Source organism: Monopterus albus, unplaced genomic scaffold (assembly GCF_001952655.1).
Source record: "Monopterus albus unplaced genomic scaffold, M_albus_1.0 scaffold106.1, whole genome shotgun sequence".
In the NCBI taxonomy this organism is placed as follows: Eukaryota; Metazoa; Chordata; class Actinopteri; order Synbranchiformes; family Synbranchidae; genus Monopterus; species Monopterus albus.
Genome location: NW_018127986.1, coordinates 2,348,965 through 2,359,130, shown reverse-complemented (window position 1 = coordinate 2,359,130; position 10,166 = coordinate 2,348,965). Strand labels below are relative to the sequence as shown.

The window sequence follows — 10,166 nt, the reverse complement described above, 5'->3', positions numbered from 1 at the left end:
AAAGTAAATCTCATGAAAATAAGAACTGGCTCTAAAGTCAGGGCACTGTTATGGTAAATGTAATTTTTCTAATAGAAGCATTACATTATTATTATTAAGTACTGTACTGATACTCTTGTAATTAAATTATGTATTTGTACTCAGTCTAGAAAAGGTGATGTCAGTGCATCCCCAGTTTTTGGATTTGCTGTGTGTTGTGTTAATATTAGGGCTTTCACTTTTGTATGTGCTGGTCCTGAGGGGCCACCATATTTTTCTCATCCTATTTGTCAATATTTTTGATGACTCAAACATATGATGTCTCATATTTAACTGAACCCCAAATCACATTTGGCCTGAGGTGGCCTGTTATGTAAAACCACACCTACATTTGTCAGAGTGAAGAATGTACAAGGCAAATGTAAGTCTTCACATTTTATCAGAAATTGTCTGGTGACCCTACTATTCACCTTTAAAAATCTGGTTTGTTTCAAAATGATAAAGTAAGAAAAAAATGAATTAGAATTTTTTAAAGTAAAAGATCCAGTCATTCGTACTTTTTATATTTTCCCCAAAGCCCACAACAGTCTTGAATCTCTTGTCCCATGTCGATCCATAGAAACAAATACTGGCTCCTTGGTATTTTTATTATGTCATCTGTGGATTTCTGTATAGGACCTTTATGTGAAACCCTACCATCTTTATGGAAATGTACAAAGATTAGGTATCTCTTCATGTTCAGTCTCTATATACATCAATATCTCATGAAGCACTGGCATTGGATCTATGATGTATGTCCCATCATAACATGAAGATAGCATGCCTTCAAACTTAGGTATCAAAATTTTGGCAGAATTTAGCTATTTAAAACACATGCTAATTGGAGGTCTGTGTTGGAGCACATGACAGTCTGACATGGTACACACCCAGGCTAAAAAGGTAGTTTACATTTAAAAACGCACAACACTTTCAGCTGCTTTCAGTTCCTTAGGCAGAGTGCTCCAGCTGCTCTCAGCATTAAAGCTGCCTCACCAAGTGCTTTTGTCCTGCACACTGGAACAACTAAAAGGTTCAAGGTATCAGAGGGCCTGAGGGGCCGTCCTAGTTGACACACTGGAAGCATGTCTGGCAAGTAGGCTGGTGCAAGATCATGAAGTGTTTCTAAAACAAATAAGAGTATCTTAAAATAAATAGCTGGCATTTCAGTGTTACTGTATTACTGTACATCGAAAGAAGAAAAAGGTCCAAGGTCCTTCCCTCTGTGCATGAATAGAAATCATAGTTTGGAGGGCAGGTATTAGTCATCGCTTAGCAAGCCTTATACACACATCATGTCAGTGGGAAGCTCTACATCTCTTTAAAATGTGGATGAATGTTAATGTCCTCAGTAATGTACCTCTGTACACATCTGAGATGAGGATATAGGAAGATGTTTAGCTGCATGTCAGCAAATGGTACTCTGGGCTCCATCTCAAGGTGACAGGTGCTATATTCTGGTGTTAAAGTCTGCATTATGGCAAGAACCTTGACTGTTTTATATGTAATTATACTTAAAAAGACAAGTTTAATAGCTGATTTAACAGTTTTAGCAAGTTTAAACTATTTAGATGTTGTTGAAACAGCCATTAAAGCATCATGCTGCACACATACGGGGGGAAGGGGGTAAAGACTGACACAGCAAAAATAATGCACGGCAATTGATGTACTGCAAATGTGTATTAGCAGGTGACAGGCCTGTTTTAGAATGTTCACATTATTCCATTCAGGTATGAGATTGCTGCAATTAACATACAATTGTCAAATCAAAAGCTATTCAGAATCTAAGGACAGGAACAAGTTCATTTTAAATTAAAAAAAGAATATAAAATGCATTTTTTTTTTATTACTTGTTGCTACTCATGAATGTCCTACAAATATCAGTTTAATCGAGGTGAATCTTGAGTATTCTCTTACTTATAATGTAGTCAATTATACATAAGGTATATAATAGTAACAGAAATAAATTGCAGCACTCTCCAGTAAATTGCAGTCAAACTAATTTACTGTAGCTCAACAAAGTCAAAAGACAAAATCGAGTGGTGCTTCTGTGTGCTTTTGCCTGTACTGAAAAGAATCCGGTGCATTTTTCCGAACGGCGCCACCACAGTGGTGCTCTACACAAAGCCTGCTCACAAAAATCTGATTATTGCAGTGCAAAGATCAGGACATTGGACTGCAAACAATCAGTCTCTGTGGGGAATGAAAACACCATTAATTCAGAAAAATAAAATTAGAAATGTACAACAGTTCAACAGTGTACATGCTAAACCCCCTTTCTCTGTTCCAAGACTGTGCAGACTAATCAATACTAAATCAATCAACAAAGAATTTGATCTAACGTACTCCCAGCAGCTTCCAACAAAGAACCATTGACAGCGGCTGGTATTGTAGACCAGCAGATGCCATTACATGTTTTTCCCAGAATATTTTTAGGATATTGTTGTGTCTACACAATTTACTGTAGCCTTTAACAATCAACAAAGCAGTCCCCATATCTCAGATATGATTCATTTTGTTAGGACAAATTCAGTTGTATACAGTCAGCAGGATTAAGTGTGAGTATCATGTATCAGTGCTGTCTTGCTGTGAAATTCTTTGTGCTCTTCTCACTCTCCTTTGTAACTTGCAAATCCCAACAAACCATGTACCTTTGTACAGATGAACTGTTCACACCTCAAGGGCTTTTCAATTTGGTGACAACACACAAGCTCAGCAAAATCATTTGAGATGTGGCTGTAAATAAGAAAGTGATGCAGAAACAGGGAGGAGGGATAAGTTCGGATGGGCAAGCACAACTGTCCTCTTACAAGACAGTTCATTAAACACCTTTCAGAGCCACCGTGGCAGTGTGCCTGGAATGATGAGCACAAAATAAGTTCATGCAAGTCAAGGGGTCAGCCTACTATAGAAATCCACTGATAAATGCTGAGACAGGAGCAGGGAGTGAGCAACCACACTCTAAATCCGCTGAAAACACCGTTCTCTGTCACTCAGCTCACTGTACTGAACAAAAGTAATAAAGAAAGAATATTAAAGTACCAACATGGCGGAGCTTTTGGGCAACACTGAGCAGATTGTCCTTCAGTCACTAAGATAAGTTGGCTTTGTCTTATTTTCCAGGGCAGTCATATTAAAGATGTTATTTTGGTCTGAAACAAAAACACAAGAAACAAAATTAAGAGGGTCATCTGCCTTACAGGCTTCCTACAACATTTACTGTGTCATGGTAATTAGATGAGCTCTTTCTAATGAGAATTCACACAGGTTTGATTTCTAGTGTAGCAAATGTAGCGATTCAGATTTTGATGGACTTTTTGTAGGGCATGCCACTGACAGAGAGGTAAATTAATGACCCCCCAGGAGAGTAGGACTGGTGTACAGGGACACACATAACTAGAGCAATGGTATGATGGAAGGTGTGATATCTGTGTGACTCCCACTGATTCTAGACAACCCACCAACACTTGGAGAAAAATCTTCTCCTCAGTAGTTTTTCTTTAGAATTAGTTACATGAACAGTACAACTCAGTCTGTAATACACAGACATCTTGTTGTAACCTACTTAAAAATCTTAAGACAAAGCGTAGACACAGATGACACATTTACATTTAAATATTTTGACGATGTGCTTCACATCACAAACAAGAACATTTAACCATCCCTTTCAGCATCAGACCCAAATCCAGAAACAAAAAGAATCCAAACCAAGAGTAAGCAATCTCAGCCGAATCAGAGGCTCTCGTGACGAATCGATAGACTTTAGGTTGGAGGACAGAGACAAGGGGACTGAGAGTTAATAGAAAAGTGAAATGAGTCTTCTTAAGTACCTCTGTACCCTGTGTGCACTTCAGGACTAAAGTGGTCCCTGAAGAAAGGTTATCACGTTAACTTTTCTGTGCTTCCTTTGAGGGGTGACAGCTTAGTAACAGCTCTACTGATATCCTACAGTCATCATTAACACGTGTTTATGTTGATCAATGACTAAAGATTGTGCATTCTTTAGATAGAAACAGCCAAACTGGGTGGATGCTTTGACCGTTTTATAAAAGTATCAAATCAGTCTTACTTTATTGGGTGTTGTATTTGCATAGCAATATGTACAGTAAGGTGTGCATTACCATTTCCATTTTCTAAGATCAATTATGGCAGGACTAAAATACAAATCAAAATCATCAGCCTTTTTGAATCAAATGCGCTGATGGAAAAATATGTATAAATGTAGTAATGAAACTATTTTAATTGGTGGAAAAGGAAAGTTGAAAAGGCTGCTTTCAAAACACCAGCTCAAATTTCTTTCATGTGTTGTTTTGGTGAACTGATTATTTTGCTCTACATTCAGATTCAAGAAAAGCCAGCCCTGTGTTGAAGTGTCACATTGGAAATAAGAGTCAAGTTGGAGCATGAGTTGCTGGTTGATGTGAAATGAGTGTTGTTTATTTAATTTCTAGGTGCCGCAAAACAAAATTGATTTGTTTCCTGTTGTATTTTCTTTATTATTCTATAGCTGTGTTCCTGTTTAGTTGAGTCACATGCAAGTATCTGATTGTTCTGCACTACAATTATTTCTTTTTGAGTACAACGTGAGGTAACAGGTGGTGTTTTGTTGGCAGTTGGTGGAGCTTGTTACACAGCAAAAAAAATAGTGTTGAAATTTCAGGGTAAAAGATTTGGTTTCAACTCCTGACAAGTTATTTTATCACATTCATAGTAAACTGTTGTTTAGTGTTGGAATTATTTGACAGAGTTGATCACATCAGTGTTGGTTAAACTCCTTTGAGGTGTACAGTAATTAAGCTTTGATAAACCTCAGTTTTTCAGGTGGGCAACTTGAAATCATGTCATGCAGTTAATTCAACTTTTTGCTGTGTACTCTGGAAACCTTCACCATTGTAGTACACTGTAAGGGGGGCTGACACAGTTTGGACATCAGTATCAGCACGTTTCATCCATCCATCGATCCATCCAACCAACCATCCATTATCTATACCGCTTATCCTAATGAGGGTCGTGGGGGGCTGGAGCCAATCCCAGATGGCATTGGGTGAGAGGCGGGGTCCACCAAGGACAGGTCGCCAGTCTATCACAAGGCTGACACTTAGAGAATGCTAACCACACACACCCACACACACTCCTACGGGCAATTTAGAGTCGCATCAGTATCATCCCAACACAATCCAAGTAATTTGCAGTATTTTCTGAATATCTATCTATGGCTAACAAATTCTGTAGCATAGGAAAGTTTGTACCCACAGTAGAACATGAGGGGGGACAAAAATACAAATTAAATCCTTGCTCAATTCTGTTGGATCTGTACTTGCCTATTGGTGTGGCTATACGCACTTGCACGTCATCAAACACGACATTTTCTTTAAGACTTCAGTCACTTCAGATTCACAACTCTGCCTTATGAATACTTAAACCAAATAAATGTGCCATCAAATCAGGAGCTTTTGTCATTTTGTAATGATCACAGCACTTTGCCAAACATTTCAGTAATGTCATGATTGTTCTGCTGTAGCTGATCGAGAGTATACAAGTGATACAGGACAAGTCCATGTGCGATCAGTAAGAGTTCAGGAAATAATGCACAGACAGTCATTCACTATGGTGGATGTTAGAAACCTGCTGTTAATGAAAGTACACAACAAAGATGACAAAACTCATAAGATTGTAGCTTGTTTTTTTTCCTTTAATGATTTTGGCTAAGGATACAGATATACTATATGTTGTGGGACCCAGACTTGATAATCACTGCCACAAAATACGAGGAACTGGAGGTAGACTCAGTCTGTTGTTTGTAATTTCAGAAGCAGGGTTATTAATGATGAATGTCTTCATGAAAGCTAGGCCAATCTTTGTATTTGGAATACGGATGGAAACATGGCAAGAGCAGAAGTAAAAATGTGCAACAAAAATTACTGATTCATAATGGAAGGGACCTTTGTGTGAACCTTTGAACATTTTCATCTCCTATTCATTCCACACAACCACACTTCAGCTAGCAGTATCCTTTGATATGGTAATTGACCACTGGTAAACATTATTTATCATGCAGCTGCATTTGGAAATTGCAGTTTGAGCAAATCCTTCTCTTAAAAATATGTTTTCATTTTGCAGCTTTGCTGGGGAGAAACACAACCACTGAGTTTGAATTACAGTTAAATATCTCACATCATCTATAATGTCTAAGGAAAGTAAAGACTGTTTTCTTTCTTTCTTTCTGTCACTTTGAAAATAACAACCTCTTAAGTCACAGTTCCCCCGTATATAAAATGTCTGTCTGTGGTGGAAAGGAAACTTTCCTGCAAGACTGGTGAACAGGTTTTGGGAGGCAGCCTCATAGACACACAATAAATATAATTGTAGGACTGCTAAAACACATACATAAGCATAACTGATTCAATGCATTTGAGCTCTTATTTTGATACACTTCTGTCTTCTTTCCTGGTCCCTGTTTGTAGTCCAGCTTCATCACTTGTAGTACTTGCTCTGATCATACTCACCTGGCTTCTGTCAGTGTAATAGTCCCGCACTCATGTATCCATGTCTCTTCCATTGTTCTCTATGTTGCTTGTGGTCAGCACTTAGGGACTCTTGTCCCTCCTTTGTTTAAATCCCAGCATCACCTACAGTACGTTAAATGTAAAGTCTGTTTCTGTTGCTGGTCATTGCATTTGATGTTTATCTATACAGTCCCTTGTGGAGATTACACCCTAGTTTGTCATTCTAGATGATCTGAGTTTAGTTGAGTCACTTGTGGTCGGTCCTCACAACTTCAAATGTCTTTATGAGGGTTAAGACATGCATGGAAAAACTAGGGTGACCGAGAGCCATAATTCCACAGAAAAATCACCAGGTTAGTGGAGACTACAACACATTCAGCCGGTGGGCATCAAAATAATGTAATTTACTGGTCACAAATTGATTCAGCAGCTGCAACAGACCTACTGCCTTGTGTGGATGTAAATGGCTTATTATTGTAACTGAAAGTAGCAACACAGTGACATCCTTAGCTTATCCAGGTGCTGTTACAGTCAGAATGGGAGTGCGAATGATGCATTCTGGCATGATTTAGTTATAGGTACAAAGGTTAATGGTGTGAATCCTTATTGTACTACTATAAATAATAACTTCACAACATACCATTCAAGCAGAAAGAATGCCAAATCAGGGTCCATTTGCAAATCCCTCTTCTGTCTCAGCTCGCTCCACCTGCTGAAAGCTGTGCCGATATAACTTTATGATCTAAATCCAACTGTGGTGGCTTTTTTTCTTCTATCTGATTAAAACTATTTTCTTGACCTTCTTTTTTGTGTAGCTGTTCCAGCTAACACTGCAGTCAGGAGCTTGTTTGCTTGCAAGTCAGCCTTATCATCAATACAAGTGAAGCACTTTCATGTATTGATTAACAGCTGTGAGGTCCCACCCCTGATGGTGGCCTTCTCTGCTTAATCCTGCATAAAAACCTTTAGAAGGGAGTATCTCTACACTGTCGCCATGCGTTTCGCATACTAAGAGGGTATCTGCTGTGATGAACACAATAATGCGTCAGTAATTATAATCCAATAATATGAATGCGGCATTCTGCATAATGAGTACTTTTAGTACTTTAAGTATGTTTTGATGCTAATATTTTTGTATTTTCACTTAAGTAACATTTTGAATGCAGGGCTTTTATTTGTAACAGAGTATTTTCACACTGCTGTATTGCTGCTTTTACTTAAGTAAAGAATCTGAGTACTTCTTCGACCGCTGGTTCTAAATGAACCTTAAAGGGAACCTGAGGTAACTGTGACTATTGACAGAAGTCCAGTTGTCTCCAGTGACCGTAACTGTGTTTGTCTGTCCCAACGCCTCCTCCACATTAACTTTCTTGTCTTCATAGAAGTTGTGTATCTTGGTTACAGTGGTGGCTCTCGAAGGCAGTTCATAAATGCATTCTTTGGTTGTATTGTGAATTATTTCAAGCAGACCCTCGTCCTCCACAATGTTAATGTAGCCACCCATTAAACTATTGCTGTTCGAAGTTTGATGCTTGTAGAGTTGTCCAGGTGTCTCCGTTGCACACTACCCAGCATGCTCTGCCTTTGGTGAGGGGGAGGACGGCTCTCTGCATCAGCTGTGTGCTTGGCCAGCAAGTGGTATTTGAGACTCGACATACTCCTGTGGTAACTCGTTTGACAGTAAATGCAAATAACCTTGGTCTTGTGGAGAGAACCATCTGGCAGGGCTTTAAAGCTGAACTTGCCATTCAAAAGATCCTTTTCTTTATCCATTTCTGCTGCTGCATTTCTGGTGCTGCATCATTTTCTGATTTTCCAAACTATGGAGCCGGCCGAGGATCACAATCATAGAATGTGCATGCATTAATCGTGCATCAAAAAATTAGTGGCGTTAAAAGGAATTTGCATAAACGTGTTATTATCGCATTAACTTTGACAGCTGTACTTGCGACCAAAGAATAAATAAACACTTCTCTCCTTTCTCCCCTAGTAATTCACAAAAGCTGCTGTCTAACCATGGGGACAGAAAAACAGCGCCATAGTTCTGGCAGAACATTTGTCACACACCACCCACATATAGTAGATATCAACAGCACCAGCCTGTCTGGGGTCTGTCCAATGTTGTCCTGGGCTGTACTGTTACAGAATCGCAGGCACTGAAAAACCATATGTTGAGGGCATGCTCTGTGATACTGAACATGTTATTATAAGACATGTGGTTAATTTATCTTTTCAGTCTTGAAGGATGTGTCCTTATTTTATCTGCATGGCTTCTGACTTGATGTGAGCTCTGGTCAGTAAGATAAAAGAATTATTTTTAACGAAGCAATAAAGCAGCTCCCTTGTGCAGTCTTTCAATATTACCTCACAGTGACCTTAACCACTGTGATTGTTGTGTCTTTGTTTACGGAGTGATGAAGGAGAGAGTGAGGGAGGTACTCAGACTTAGAGCAAATTTAAATGAGCAAGAGAGCACAGTTAAGTCTGTAGTCAGAGAGATCCCTCTGCAGCTACAAAGAGCGATGACATGTTTGATTACATTTATGTTTGATTGAGTTTAGTGCTCCCTTAAGCTAGCTTAGAGAAAATGAGATTTCCCTTCCCAAAATATTACCCTCCGTCCCTCTTCCAAACCATCCATCAAGGTCCTATACAATTTACCACTTTGCCGGTTTTGCAGATCCCATTAGACTTTTTCTGCCTTACCTTCCCTCTCACCCATTGCAGTCATCAGATCAAAAATATTAATGATTACATTCCATAAAAGTCAATGAAATCCTCAGTGCAAGCTCATGCTGTGATACCACCCCTCCACATGTTCTTGAGCACTGCAGGAAAAAACACCTCTTCAATTATTTATATAGCAGCATAAATATCAGTCATAACAAGAGGCTGTATGCACTTACAGCTCAGCAGAAATGTATGATGCTAGGTTGCAGCAATACAGTACATTCTATACTTTAGCAATGACATCTCAATTTAAAGATAGCACCAAACCCCCAGTGAACAGCAGGAAATGCCACATGCCACTCACACTCTTATCTACTATTAACATAATAGCAAAACAAGCATGAGAGAAAGAAATGTGGTGTATATATATATTTTTGCTTTATTTAAACTTTTAGCTACTCTTTCTTTTTGAACTGTGAAGATAAGGGTGCAAAGAACACTAAAAAAACATGTATTGCCTTTGATTGCATCAGGCTATATGTACAGTTTGTGCTCTCGATCTGTCCGCCTTATTGGAGACATCCATCTGTCTTTCATCACGTGGCTGCAGATTGGATGACACCTGTATAAAACTGCAGAAAAACTATGGGAAATATTCACTGTTTTGATATTTATTATACATTACCTTTTCTTTGACGTCTTAGTTTAATACATCTTATTGTATTTCATCTTGGTGATAAACTGTGCTCAGTTTAACACCCAATAAGCAGCCATAGGTGGGTATCAACACGCCTTAGTTTGCACAGAAATTGCAGGAATAGTCAGTGAGAAAACAATCTACACCTTGGCAGCATATAATTTATTGTTTCATATGCTAAACATTATGGTGGCAGTCTATAAAATTATTTACTCTTACTTGTACACAAAACAAAAATGCGTCCCTGGTAGGCTAGTGGTTAAGGCGCAGCGCTCTCG

At 38.8% G+C, this 10,166-nt stretch overlaps 1 protein-coding gene across 1 annotated transcript in view; it reads right to left on the bottom strand.

Annotated features, from left to right (window-relative positions):
* The window catches only part of LOC109966118 (metabotropic glutamate receptor 4), a 161,832-nt gene that overhangs the window by 68,914 nt on the left and 82,752 nt on the right, over positions 1-10,166 (bottom strand). The gene's annotated exons all lie outside the window — the stretch shown is intronic.